The 14,332-nt window shown below is 39.4% G+C and overlaps 1 long non-coding RNA gene across 1 annotated transcript; it reads left to right on the top strand.

Moving 5' to 3' along the window:
• Positions 1–602: 602 nt before the first annotated feature.
• Positions 603–13,353, top strand: LOC103885286. The gene is made up of 3 exons (XR_001904092.3): positions 603–3,070; positions 13,182–13,263; positions 13,338–13,353. It is a non-coding gene; the product is annotated as an uncharacterized LOC103885286 (long non-coding RNA).
• The last annotated feature ends 979 nt before the right edge of the window (positions 13,354–14,332 follow it).

Below are 14,332 nucleotides of genomic sequence, written 5' to 3'. Positions count from 1 at the left end.
CTGAAAGTGGGTACTGAAGGGACAGGTTGTGTTTTTCCCTTTCTTGCTCTCTGTCATAAAGGGAATGAAGGGTCTTGAAACCCTATTCATGGAGGAGAGACCGGATTCCATCAAGAGGCCCCATGTAAGTGGAAGTTGCTGTTGCAGGTTGGCATTGGGATTGCATAGCCCTCCGTAGGTGGCATAGCCCTCTGTAGGTGGCATCTTTGTAATCTGGAGGATATAAATTTAATGAGGGTGTTAAAAAGGCAGGGACTGAATTTTAAAAGAAGAATGACAAGGAACAAAGGCTCAAAGAATGGGAGAAGCCAAGTGATTTTTGAAAACCACTCAGTAAAAGTTTTGGTCCTGTCTTGATTACTTTGGAAAAGTGTGTGTAGCCATTTGGCTTGTTTGAAAATTTATACTGCAGCCGGGCGCGGTGGCTCATGCCTGTAATCCTAGCACTTTGGGAGGCTGAGGCGGGCAGATCACAAGGTCAGGAGATTGAGACCATCCTGGCTAACACGGTGAAACTCCATCTCCACTGAAAATACAAAGGCTGAGGCAAGAGAATGGTGTGAACCTGGGTGGTGGAGCCTGCAGTGAGCCGAGATCGTGCCACTGCACTCCAGCCTCGGTGACAGAGCGAGACTCCTTCTTAAAGAAAAAAGAAAGAGAGAAAATTTATATGGCTAGAAGGTGAAGCCTTAGCTGTAATTTAGCTTGTAATTCTGTGAGTAAGTCATGACCTAATAATGGAACAGGACAGCTTGGCAGGACTAAAAACAGTGGGTAAAGGAATAACCGTCCATTTCCCAAGGGAGCAGTGGTGTGAAACAGCCTCATTGGGGTTTTCCATCAATACTGGTGATGAAAATGGAGGACTGGCACATTGGGCCATAATAAACATTTAAAGCTGAACCCTGTATCTGTAAGGAACATTATCTCTTGTTAAGCCACAATCAGATTTACCTGAGGCTCATCTATAGAGATGGAAAAGATGGGGCCTAGATGACTTCAAAGCCCCATCACTCATCTAGAGGATGACTTTTAGAGGCTTACTCATAATCCAGGAATAGAGTTAGAGGTGCTTGTCCTTGCCCTTGCCCTCATGCTTGTCCTCATTCTGCAGGACCCCCTTGTTGGGTAGGTTGACAAAGTTGTGACTGTGACAGCCCAGAAAGAAGTGGTGCCCCCTCTGCCATGAGGGAGAGAGGGACACTTGCTCTTCAAATGATCCTCTTGTTTGTGATGAGGACAGAGTCCCTGGGGCATCTTGTAACCTGGAGGTTTGGGACATTCTCTACTCCAGCATCCTGGATTTCTGCAGTGATGACAGACCTTCATTCTGTTAGTATTATGGGGTCTAGCCTTGGAGTTACTAGCTAACAAAAAAGAATGTGCCAGTGCTGCTGCCATATAATTAGCTGGCGACGGCATTTTTCCTCCTCCCATTGAGCTTTTTTTATTTTTGATGTTTCTTCCAGGTTATGGAAAACCTTAAAGGCCATATTTAATAAAGTAGAAAAGGGAGTTTGTGGGCCTTGATCTAATTTGGGGTTTTCTTGTCTAATATCTGGGGAAACCTGACTTATAAAATGTATGACCAGAGTGGATTGGCCTTCAGAGCTTTCAGGGTCTAAATTTGTATATTTGTGCATGACTTCCACCAGTCTAGGTTGGAAAAGGGCAGGATTATCAGATGGTTCCTGGATGATTTCTCATAATTTAGAAAAGTTAACAGGTTTTGTTACAGCCTTTTTCACTTCTTTCAACAAGCAAGTTATCATATACTCTTGTCTGCTCCTGCCTCTGGGCAGGCATTGGCAGCCTCATATTGCCAGTTGGGTTCTGTGTAGGGCACAGCTTCTGCCCTGGCTCTATTATCGTTGGGATTACGAGCATGAGCTTTGTCTGCCCAAGCTCAAGCTAAAGACCATGTGCATGATTTTTCTTCATGGGAACAGCAAGTAATTAATACCATGAATATGTCTTGCCAGGTTTAAATCACAGTCAATAGTTAAAGCCTGAAATTCTTGAATGATCTTAGAGGGATCTTGGCCAAAAGAACCCAGTTTGGATTGAATTTGCAAAATATCAGACATTGGAAAATGGACATGAACTCGAATTGTTCTCAAATGCCCATTTGCCACCTTGAGGAGGGGCAAAACATTTTTGGGATTTTCTGAGAACTCTGTACTACTAGTGGCATATGTGACTCCTGTGTGAGTATGTGAGGGAGGTAAAGTATCTGGACAGGGAGGTTGATTGGGGGATGATGGAGCAGATGGAGTGGGTGTAGGTGAAGTGGGAGCAGGCTAAGGAGACTGTGACAGGTAAAAGGAAGGATCATCTAAGACATCAGAATCGGGGAGAGAGGAAGTTCCTTGGAAGCATACATGACAATTTTTATGTAACTTTGGGTTTGGGGATAAAACCCAAAAGACCAGAACAACAAGAGACCTCTGAATACAAGCCAAAATTATACACTTCTTTTTGAGAGTCTGTGGGTCAAAATAGGACCATTTTTTTCATAATGCAACCCAAGGGTGAGCAGGAATGAATTGAACCCATGTTAGGTTTAGGTAAGGGACTACAAGATTCATGAGGAGTCCCTGGGGAATTTGGACCTCACCTTTCCCTTTGGGGCACTCTATTCAGGGGCATCCCATCATGGACAGAGGGCCTGCTGCCCTTACCTGGATGACTAGATCAGGTGGGGCCTGGTATCAGCGGTCAGCTCAAACCTAATGTAAAGGACAACTCACCGTAGCTTAGGATGTGTTGCCTGTGATGAAATTGAATCCAAAAGTGGGTCCACAACCAGTGGAGTGTGTCTGTGCAGAGTTGAGATCACTGCTGCTCGTTTCCAAGGCATGGTTTATAGAGCGTTAAAGCGAAAGTGGACTTGACACCCTGCCAGGCAATAGCAAATTCGCTCTTTTGTCTTGGCTTTCAGGTAACACCGGGGAGTGCCCTCTGCCAGAAACCCTCAACTGCCAAAGAGTACTCAAGCTGACTCACTGGCAGTCCGAAAATAGAAAAGAACCCTGGCTAATCTCTCACGTCTAAGAACAGCGACAGACAGGTATCCTTTCTCCAGGGTTTCAGGATCCCACCAAAGACTGGCCTCAGTCAGGGACCTTCAATTCCCACGAGTAAAGAACCAGACCACCACGCCTGTAATCCCAGCACTGTGGGAGGCCAAGGCGGGCAGATCACGAGGTCAGGCGTTTGAGACCAGCCTGACTAACACCGTGAAACTCCATCTCTATTAAAAACACAAAAAATTAGCCGGGCGTGGTGGCGGGCGCCTGTGGTCCCAGCTACTCGGGAGGCTGAGGCAGGAGAATGGCGTAAACCCGGGAGGCGGAGCTTGCAGTGAGCCGAGATGGCGCCACCGCACGCCAGCCTGGGCGACAGAGCGAGATTTCGACTCCGTCTCAAAAAAAAAAAAGATCCAGACCACTGAGGGAAGAAATCCCAGTAAAGTCCCCATATGGGCCACCAAGATGCCAGGCGAGGCGTCAGAGCCCTGGCATTTGAAAGTTATCGACTTGTGGGTTGGTAAAAAGAATTTACCGACGACAGTATAGGTGTGAAGAAAGAAAGTGTATTTGAAAGGAAGAACTCTGCACAAGGGTGCAGTGGGGCACCTCAGTGAGACGACTGAATGTGCCCTAATGCCCTTTTAACCAACATCCTTTGTGGAAGCTTTTAATTCACTCGTATTTCTCCTTTCTTTTTTCTCCTTGCTTTTTGTATCTACAACCCAATGGGAAGATGAGAATTTAATAACTAAATGCAGTAACTTATGATAGCTTCAGCCCCTTCTTCTATACTTTTTTCAGTCCTTCATCTGTATGTCTACTCAATTGTATTCGAACTTCCATTTTGTAGTTATGTCTAGGTGAGTCTCATTCTCTCACTAGCCCTAGAGATCTGGCTTATGTAAACTTCTGGGCTTTGTCAGATATTCTGCTGGAGTGCTTCCAGAAGTAGAATTCCCAAATCCCAAATCTGAAAATTGTCTGCATTGTTCTTAGTAAAGCCCAGGAAAATGCTAGAGCCAAAAAACTTAGGTAAAAGAGTCATATGAGGAGATAAGAGGAAATTTGCTCTTCTCAAATAGAAAGCATGGATTCCCTGGAGTGGAGAGGGTAAGTGGATCGATTTGTATTTATGCTTCATAGTTTGCTTCTTAATCACCTTTCTTAATTATACAGGGCACACATGGAAACTCATCCCACTTGCACAGCTTAATTCTGCGTGGTAGACTTCCTAGTGGTTCTTAAGGGAGATGAAGGGCACAATATAAACCAGCTCTGGGTCTTTCCCAAACACAGAATTTTCTAAGTCCTCTGATGCTTTCCCATTGCCCACTCGTGCACACTTCCGTGCCTTAAAAGTTACTGCCAAAACGAGTTGCAATTACTGATGGGAGTATGTCACACCCCTCAGGCATATCTGGGTAAATAAAAGGTTGAGAGCAACTGTAGGCATCCTCTGGGGGTGTATGCTGTGGGGCATAGGGAAACCTAAAAGAAACCTGGCATGATTGTACAAAATTGACTGCCATGTTTTTCCTGGTTCCCCACCGTCATGTAGCTGTGTTTTCTTTTTGTGACAAAGAAATAATGACTTACAGTGTCATAAATCAAAGCCTGTTCTTTTACTTTTACTAGTTCCTAGAAGGCAAAGACTCTGTCTTATTTATCTTGTTCCCACTGCCTTGCACAATGTCTGGTGCAGAGCACTTGCCCAACACATGTAGTACAAAATGAATGAGAAATGATCTTGAGAGGGCAATGAACTAACAGGCAAAGAGTTGATAAACTTCCAATTATTCAAAACACTATGTTTTCCTACCAAAATATTTGAAATGGGCCTTTTACATATTAAGCATTTGGCTTATTTGGTAACTATTATTCTGTTACCTCACACTTAGGAAACCCTAGCATTATGAATAAAACTAATTTGAGACCTCTGAGCAACTGTTGATTTTGAAATACTTTACTTTCCTACAACAAATAATACTTTTTAGGGCATGTTTTTCCCATGAGTTTTAAAAATCTATCTTGATTAACTAAACAACAATTTGACAGCGAAGACATTTAAATCATGCACTTTAGTGTAATTCCCAGAGCTAGAGAAGACAGGCCACTGTGACTGAAGCAATGGATTGAATCTCCGCTGCCAGATGACAGTTGAAATATAATGGGCTTACAGCCGTCAGCCACAGCCAGAGGTTTATATACAAAGAGTAAAGCTTTTCAGTGATGGAAAATGGAAAGCTGGGTGGTTACTTGAAATTCTTGCATTGTTCCTAGTAGCTTATAAAGGATATGGGAAAACTCCATCCATGCCAATTCTGTTTAGGATAGTATTTGTAATGGAGCTGCACAAACATACTTCTTGCATCCTGGTACTATTGCTATTTTCTGTATATGTTGTGTGTGATTTTTAAACACACACATCTGAAATAAGGACCAGGATTATATCTCTCAGTCTATGATGTTTATATGATTTTGCTCTAATTGCTCTTGAAAAACACAACAATCAGTGACAAATGGCTTCCCATGTCCCCAAGGCTCTTAAGCAGGGGATTTCCAAATTTTCTGTAATGACTAATTTAGTTTTTCTTGTTGTGCTATGTATGACAATTGGTTCAGGGCAAAAGTATTTTGATTTTTCTACCTCATGTAGAAATAACCTTAAAATAATATAATACTTGATAGGATGAAGCTATTCTCCATGTTTCTATAAGTTCTGTTAGAGAATGCGTCTGGGTCTATCCAACCATGTTCAATGTTTTCAAATGCTAAATGAGGGCTTCAGAAGAACCCCTTGAGGAAAGAGAGATGACATTTGCCATGCTCTGTTAATATCAACTGAGGAAGAAAGTATCTGGCAATACATTTATCCTGATGAACTCGATGATAGGGGATTTTTTTGTTTAAGCATTGGCAGCATGTACTTACTGCTACATCTGTATATGGGCTGTCAGGTCGCATAAAGAAGCCATAACAGAAGACAGTTGCAGGGAATAGATTATGTAATGAGATCAAGCCGGTGAAAGTCTGGGTTCCAGCTGTAATATTACAATGTGAAGAGTCCACTTATCTGCCCAAGTCAAAGAATATTTTCTTCTCTTTTTGGTCACTGTTCATGAAATTACATTGTTATCCCCTTCAGCTGTTCAATGAGCCACTAGAAAAATGAATAAAATGTATAAAAATGGGAGGTAAAGAAGAAAGACTTCAGGCTATAGAATTTATGGCTGGATAACTCAAGATTTTTATGTAGGTAAGTTGCCTATATAGGAAAAAAAAAGCACCGAGTCTTGAGCCACTCAGGCATAAATATGCTGTTCTAAGTTTATGATGTTCACAAAATCCTGTAGTATTGTAACTTTCATTCCCAAAAGTACAGGATACTAGTCTTTAAAACAGCCTGAAATATCATTCAAATGAGGGAGATATCAAAACCTGTTGAAGCAGGGATTCCTTAAGTGTAAGTTAGTAGGTTTTCAATCACTTTAGTTTCACAATTTGACACTATTAAGGCTGATATATAGGTGCCTGCCAGCACAGCTACCATTAAGAGTCTATCAGTGTTTCCATTATATATGCCATTTTTCAGGGGTTAATAACTTGGTCATAAAACTTCACTCTAGGCTAAAATCAAGTCTTGAAGGGAAATATTTTTTCTTAATCCCAACAGAAGAGTTTGCTCATGTTCCTGAGACTTAAGATGGTCAGAAATCAGAAAAGGTAGCATATTTGTATTATTCAGGGGTCTCCAGAGGAACAAATACTAGGATAGGTACACAGATAGACAAACAGAAAAAGATTTATTGTGAGGAATTGGCTCACATAACTATGGAGCCTAAGCTCCTGAATCTGCTGTCTTGCCTGTAAGCTGGAGGCCAAGAAAGTCAGTATTATAGGTCTGGTCCAAAACCAGAGACCTCAGAACCAGGGGAGCCAATGGTGTAAGTCCCAGTTTGAGTCTGAAGATCCAAAACCCAGGAGCACTGATGTCTGAGGGCAGGAGAAAATGGATGCCCCAGTTTAAGGAGAGAGAGTACATTTGCCCTTCCTCTGCCATTTTGCTAATTCTCATTCTTAAGAGATTAGATTGGATGCCCACCTGCATTAGAAGAAATTGATTCTTCTAACATCATCAACATTTGGACTTTGCTCAGTGAAGAAAGCAAGGAGTGTTCTATTCCATACTTAGGTCTGAGTCAGAGCGGTACATACCTCCTGCAGAAAATAAGTTCTGAGCTCCTTTTCGTTATCGCTCTCTGTAAAACATTCTGCACAGAAACAATCTAAAGTTTGCTCTGTAAATTGGGAAGGCTGGAAGTTCTTTACTTTGTGGCTGGAGTGAGGAAATCAATCTATTAGCCCATACATTTTTGACTAATTAGCAAAATAGTTACCAACTTTTTCTATATTTATCAAATGTATAGTAACTCTAAAGGCATATCAATATAATATATAGTAAGGAAATAAACAATTAAACAATTCCAATTTTCTTATTGCTCAAGATCTTTTAGAACTAGCTTTAATTTCTTTCAATGCCTAGCTCTCTGGGCACATTCTGATAGGCAAGACTAGTCTACTTTTGGACCAAAATATTTTTCTGCAGTTATGGAACACTGAAAATTCTTCTTCTCTTTTCCTGGGAGAAAACAGTCAACCTACCCTTTATTATAGGCCACTGTACTCTTTAAGATGCTGTGGAGCTACTTTCCATGCAGGCTTAAAGGCATTGAATAGAAGGAAAAGAAAAAGTATTCAGTTTTAACTGTGAGAAATCAGGACAGAAGAATTCGAAAGATTATGGGTGGTTTTGGCAAATTTAGTAGGAGAATTAAGTGATGCTGACACATACTATTTCTAGAAGCATAAACATCTCAGTTCCACTCCACACTTTCCATTGGCGTGAATGAAATTTTGACCTGTGTATTCTCACTACCTCCTCCTACTAGTGCCTAATCCTGATGTATGGATTTCTTTTTCGGCATGTCTGATGCTGTCATGTCTCCTAGACACTTCCTAGCTAACCTGGCAAGCCTCCCTTAAGTGTCACTGAGGGATCTGGTGTGCCTTGCTGCCCCCTACTGGTGACCAAAAACTGTTAGGCTGGGGCTCCAGTGCAATCTTTGACTTTTTTTTTTTGTTAATTAATGCCAGCATCTGAGAGGCACTGCTTACAGGAGCTTTACTATAAAGTTGCTTTTAAGCAAAGTAACTATTATGTAGTGATTTTATTACTTTACGATTAGTGGTTTTGTTTTTAAAATATTTATTTTGACTTCGTTTTTCATTCTAAATGTATAAGGAATTTATTTAGTTCTTTTTATGGTCTTTTTCTAAGATTGCCACTACATTGCCAAAAGTGCAACGCAAAAGTTTCCACTAGAATTGAGCACATTTTAATTCTTTGCACTATTAAAACAAAAAATTGACTTCTTATGGCTTTGAACACAATTCATTCTCTAAATTGAAAACATGTTTATTGGATTTGCATATTGCTTCCTTGAATCAGGCTTTCTTTTTTTTTTTTTTTAAGATTTTAGTGATGTATTAGTAGGCTTGGGCTACCACAACAAAATATCATAGACTAGAGCCTAAGTAGCTTAAAAAACAGAAATTTATTTTCTGACAGTTCTGAAGACTAAAAGTTCCCACATCAAGGATCAACAGGGTCTGTTTCTGGTGAAGGTTTTCTTTCTGACTTGCAGATGGCCACCTTCTCACATATAATGAAGAGGAAGCGCTCCAGTGTTTTTTCCATTTATAAGGACATCAGTCCTATCAGATAAGGGTCTCACCCTTACAACTTCATTTAACTTTTCCTAGCTCCTCACATGCCTTGTCTCCGAATGCAGTCCCACTGGCGGGTTAGAAATTCAAAATATGAATTTTGGGGGGACACAATATTGTGTCTCTAACAAAGGGTGACGTGTGGATTTTAATAATCTAACTAAGTTTTGATTAATCGAACGAATTTTAAAAATCATATACCATGGAATAAGAATAAATGGAAATGGGCTTGGTATCAGAATGATAAGGCATGGTCCTCACCATGTGAACTGACAACACAGCTGAAAAAAATGGTTCTAAAATCAAGACTAACACAAAATGGTTCTAAAATCGAGACTAACATAAGAAAAAAAAATGAGAATGTAAAGTACTAACTCATCATACTGTCTTTAATTATAAAAAAACTTTAAGTGTTGCTCAGAATAACCAAAGAAAGGCTTTAAGAAGAAATTGTATTTAACCTCGTACTACAGGACTACTAAGGTTGTATTAACTTCAGGAAGAGAGGTATGAGGAAGAATATTTTACCACCAAGAAGGCACTGACTTAATAATGAAGACAAAATGTGCATCACAGTTTAAGTAGCTTACTCTGACAGTCAGAGAGGACATTTAAATGCCTTCTACAATAAAATGCTATTGTTTAATATTCCTTGTGTATGCATAGGATGCTGGTTCAGAATATATACATGGTCTTTGTTCTTTGTAAATTTGCAATCAAAGACCATAAATACTCAAGTCTGACAGTTTGGTGCTTTCAGAATTTGCTTAAATCACCTGATATTTTCCCACTAGGCTATGGACCTGACAAAAGCAGTGGGTTATGTGTCTTGGGCTGAAGCATGACAAAGAGCCATTGATGTTGGGCTGGAAACAGAAAAAATCCTCTTCCTCACTTTGTTTCTTTGTTGTTGTTGTTGTTGTTGACTGCTTGGTGTGTCCAGAATAATTTTAAAACATCCAGTGGAACACCTACCCATTCCATAGGGTAAGGGGTTAGAAACACCGATTGGTTTGAAAACCTTGGTAGTTAATACTATCTGTGGCTTCTCTTTAAGTTCCACTCAATAGTTTACTTATTCCTCAAACCATGGGGAATTCAGGTCCGGAAACATCAAGTGATGATAACACCATGTAAATGTTAAAGACACACACCGCTCTACCTACCAGCAGCGCCTGTGGGCAGAGTCTATCCCACTGTGGACATATGTCTAATGATACCATCTCCAATCATATATATGCCTTGGTCTGATCAGTAACGTACACCTGTAATTTAAACTGGATTCTCTACCACTATCAGAGAAAAAGTTGTTTTCCGAAAAAGCCATTGTGATGTCAATCATGTCTCCTTTTGCATGATCTGGTCTAGAGAAAAAACTTGTGTGGTTGTTGAAAATTGTCTTTGACTTTGTTCTTATTTTGAAATCATTTTCCTCCCTCTGTGGACTCTCTTCGGGCCCAGGTTACCACATTGCACTTCTCCTGCATGCTTGCCTCTGCTCTGCCCCATTAATCAAATAAAACTCTCTGTTATCAGTCCTCTAGAAGCTGGTGTGAATTTAAGTCGTGGTGTTATCTCTCTACAGGGAATTTATGTTTTTGGTGTATCTATAATTATAGAATAAATGCCTTTGTTCTTGGTCAAAGAAGCTTTAGGCATGAGCAGAGCAAACAGAAATGCTTTTAAAGTCGGGGGACTTTCTGTTGCTGTGGAAATTACACGGAAGAGATAGCAGTCAACTTTATTGGAAATATTGGTATCCAAATTGTAAAAGTACCACAGACTTAGGGGTTTATGTAGAATGCAAGGTCAAAATTACAATTAAAGGCATGTTACTAAAGTGTTTTGGAGATGAGGAAAGTGAAACTGACATTTACTGGGCGTCTATGTATGCCATGCAATGGTTCAGGCCTCTCCACATCTCTTTAGCTCATTTTAAAGTTGCCAGTAATTCTGTGAACTCTTCACCCCCACTTTACCAGCTAGGAAACGAAGTTCTGGAGGTTAAGTAAGTTTCACAAAGATCCCACACTTAGCAAATGATGGAGCCATGTCTCTGTGGCTTCAAAGTCCATTATCTTGGCACGGCGGAGAGAAAAGTTGTCAAATTCCATAACATTTGAACATATTATTTTGTTTGTGCTATTAAAAGTTTGCTTTGGACATTTTGAATTGAACTCCTTTAATCATGAAGTGGCATGTAACTTTGCACCACATTACCTTGCTGGTTTTCAGTATGCAGAACCAAGATGAATTGCCTTCAGAAAAAAATTTCAATTCATTTCTGTAATCAAAAACTGTCAATATAAAAGAATGGTGAGGTTATATTGTGGAAAGTTACAAGATTATTGACGATCTGCCTCATACCTAGTTGGCATATGTTTCTCTCCAACTAACTTCTGGATATTAATGTTTCTGCTTCGATTGAAAGTAAGCCAACCAAAGCCAAGCCACACAATTATGTGAGTGGAGTAATCATATATCCTGAGCCAAAAATTTGTATACATCAGTGGACTGACTATTTGAAATTATGGCTAGTCTTTTAAGAATTAAAGAGGCTAATGTTGTATTTTCTGTGAATTAGATTTTCCTGTAGGTCTACTTGGGAATGTATTTTAATCTTTTGCTGAATAAATCTGCTCACTTTTTCATTTTACTGAGAAATAAAGAGAAAATTAGGTGATAAATAGAAACTGTTGCTTTTCTATCAATTTGCAGTGTACAAACTGAGTTAGTGACTTATTTGCCAACCTCATTTTCTTAGAAAATACATAGACCATCTTGGATCTCTCAAAGGTAAAAATGCCTAAGAACTATAGTGAAGGGAATCAAAACCAAATCTTGTTCAGGCCAACCAATACACCAACTTGTTTTTATAAAAACTGAGCCATCTTTATGAACCAAAACCAGTTTGAAACCTCATTTTTGTGCTATGAAGACCATTTTTGTGTAATATTTTCAAAAACATTTAAAATATAAAGTGATTATTTCTCCAAAATCATTAAGCTATACTAAATCAATGTGAATAATAGTAATAAATCTTACTAATTTAAAATGTACTTCCTGTAGCTATATATTTTAGAGTGGATTATTGGTTAACTTTTTATCAGATAAAAATGTTAACCTACAAACACAATACAAAATATATTGTTAGCAGTAAATTATTCAATGTAATATGAAGATTATACACTCTTTTTGATTGCCTATTTTTCCTCTGGTTATCTGCCCTTAGGTAATCCCCTTTGCTTATAATTATTGTGAACAGTGATTGGATAGGAAAATGAAAGGTTACAGAAATTTACTCAGAGATTAATCTGTCTTTGTATATGATGGCAATGGGGAAACAATTTGTAACAAGTATGTAATGTAATAGTTGGGTTTTTAAGGGTTCTATCTTAGTCCATTTGAGCTGCTATAACAAATTACCACAGACTGGGGTGGTTTATAAACAATAGAAATTTATTTCTCGTTGTTCTGGATCCTGAGATATCCAAAATGAAGGTGCCTGCAGATTCACTGTCTGGTGAGGGAGAGCTTTCTGGTCCACAGATGGTGCCTTCTCACTGTGTCCTCACATGGTGAAAGGGGCAAGGGATCTCTCTGGGCTCTCTTTTTATAAGGACAGTAATTCGCTAAATCCCCACCTTCTAATGCCCATCACGTTGGGGGTTAGAATTTCAACTTACCAGTGTTGGAAAGACACAAACATTCAGACTACAGAAGTTTCATTTACATTTACGATTTGTAGTTTCAATTTGATATAAATAAAAATGAGACTTACAGAATGCAATTTATAAAACTCATCCATCCATGCTACTGTAATAGTTCTACCAATATGTATTTTTAAATGCTGTGACAAAATATTCCTGTCATCTTTAAAAAATAGGTTTGATGATTTGAAAATGGACAGGCCACTTTAAAGAGATCTTTAGTAGTCTATGGAAAGTAACACTTATAACAGCTTGAAACTCAAAGGAAAGGAAATCGGGGAGGAGCACATTCAATAATTTCCAAGGTAACATGGATGTACACGATGTGTGTGGCTTTCATCTCATTTCTTGCTGCTGTGGCCTTTCAAGGAAGAACAAAATGTATTCTTCATGGAAAAAAATTGCAGAGAAAGCAGTGTAAGAAAGAGGTATTTTGAGAACTAATTGAAGTCTTTGTAAGGCATGTTAATGCCTTTCTGCCAATAACTTATTTGCGGATACAGGAGGATTTTCACCCCTCCTCTCCCTGCCACCCCCACCCCCCAAATATCCCACACCTGAGTTACATTGGTTGAAAAAATAATTGTTCCGGTACTTTTCAAGCATCAAAAACATTTTATGTGAGCTTTTTTTTTTTTTTTTTTTTTCTTAGTGCAAGATTAATCGGGCAGTCTCAAGTCTATTAAAAGTTAGGAATGAGGAGGGCATTGTGATGACCGTCATGGCCAGTAGAGGTCAGGAAACTGGAATGGGTGGGGAGCGGGCCATGTTACAAAGCGGGGCTCTGAACTCTTATGTTTTGGTGCAGTTTGTATGGACTAGATGGCTGAGAACTCCAGTGGAGAGGAATAAATCACCACCAGAATCAAAAGAGATTGGAACAGATGAAAATTAGAAAGCTGTTGTGACAAAGTCAAGGATAAGAAGTGAGATCTCTGGGGCAGGTATCTGGTCATGAAACCAAGAAGAGCATGCCGTTAAGAATTTGATCAAGATTGAATAACTTCTGGCAATTTACTTATAAAGTGACTTTTGCAGTCCTGGGTCATGGTACGCTTGCATGTACTACTGAGAAGTCACATTACAAAATAAAAAATAAACTTAAAAAGAAAGAAAAAACAAATTTAAAAATCTTTGCCAAGTATATAGGGAAAAAGTTGTATATAACTTTTTTGTCTACTGTAAAAGGAGATTACTTTTTTTGTCGTCTACTAGTGAGTTTGGATATTTTTCTTACTTTTAAAAACCAATTTTAATTAATTTTATTTTTCTTTTCCCTCAATTAAATACAGTCTTACCTTTAGTAATATTATTTATATAATATTATAAATATATATTATATGTAAAGTAGTGCACCAAGATTCTGGAGAGGGGGCGGTAGGGAGATTAAAACAAAAGGCCTGGGCTGGGCACTGTGGCTCATGCCTGTAATCCCAGCACTTTGGGAGGCCGAAGCAGGTGAATCACAAGGTCAGGAGTTTGAGACCAGCCTGGTCAACATGTGAAACCCCGTCTCTACTAAAAATACAAAAAATTACCTGGGTGTGGTGGCTGGCTCCTGTAATCCCAGCTACTCAGGAGGCTGAGGCAGAAGAATCGCTTGAACCTAAGAGGTGGAGGTTGCAGTGAACCGAGATCTCACCACTGCACTCCAGTCCAGGTGACAGTGTGAGACTCAGTCTCAAAAAAAAAAAAAAAAAAAAGAATGCCCACAACAAATTCCTTCTCTAAAACTGATATATTGGCTAGATAGAACAGCAGGTGAAGAATAATGTGAACAGAGAAGGAAGGGAATGGGGGCAG

Source organism: Papio anubis, chromosome 5 (genome assembly GCF_008728515.1).
Source record: "Papio anubis isolate 15944 chromosome 5, Panubis1.0, whole genome shotgun sequence".
Classification (NCBI taxonomy): Eukaryota; Metazoa; Chordata; class Mammalia; order Primates; family Cercopithecidae; genus Papio; species Papio anubis.
Note: the sequence above shows the minus strand (reverse complement) of the source record. Positions and strands in the feature narration are given on the sequence as shown.